The sequence below is a fragment of the Trichechus manatus genome, unplaced genomic scaffold, assembly GCF_000243295.1.
Source record: "Trichechus manatus latirostris isolate Lorelei unplaced genomic scaffold, TriManLat1.0 scaffold00110, whole genome shotgun sequence".
Classification (NCBI taxonomy): domain Eukaryota; kingdom Metazoa; phylum Chordata; class Mammalia; order Sirenia; family Trichechidae; genus Trichechus; species Trichechus manatus.
Window position 1 is genome coordinate 7,529,059 of NW_004444046.1, and position 976 is coordinate 7,530,034.

A 976-nucleotide genomic window follows, 5' to 3' on the forward strand; every position below is an offset into this window, starting at 1 on the left:
GGTATTTCAGAGCATAGAAAAGGATGGAATACTCCCAAACTCATTCTATGTAGCCAGCATAACCCTGATACAAAAACCAGTTAAAGACACCATGAAAAAAGTAACTTGCAGACCAATATCCCTCAATAACATAGACGAAAAAAATCCTGAACAAAATTCTAGCCAATAGAATCCAACAACATATCAAAAAAATAATTCACCATGACCCACTGGGATTCATACCAGGTGTTCAGGGATGGTTCAACATTAGAAAAACATCACATTAGAAAAACATCACGTAAATAAAACAAAAGACAAACCACATGATCTTATCAATTGATGCAGAAAAGGCATTTGACAAAGTTCAACACCCATTCCTGATAAAACGTCTCAGCAAAATAGGAATAGATGGAAAATTCCTCAACATAATTAAGGGCTTTTATACAAAGCCAACAGCCAACATAATCCTAAATGGAGAGAGTCTGAAAGCATTCCCCTTTAGAACAGGAACCAGACAAAGGTGCCCTTTATCACCATTCTTATTCAACCTTGTGCTGGAGGTCCTAGCCAGAGCAATTAGGCTAGAAAAAGAAATAAAGCGCATCCAAATTTGGTGAGGAAGAAGTCAAAGTATCTCTATTTACAGATGATACAATCTTATACACAGAAAACCCCAAACAATCCACAAGAAAACTACTGAAAATAATAGAAGATTTTAGCAAAGTATCAGGATACAAGATAAACATACAAAAATCAGTTGGATCCTCTACACTAACAAGGAGAACTTCAAAGAGGAAATCATCAAATCAATACTATTTAGAATAGCCCTCAAGAAGATAAAATACTTAGGAATAAATCTAACCAGAGACATAAAAGACCTATACAAAGAAAACTACGAGACAATACTGCAAGAAACCAAAAGAGACCTACATAAGTAGAAAAACCACCTTGCCCATGGATAGGAAGACTCAACTTTGTGAAAATGTCAATTCTGCCC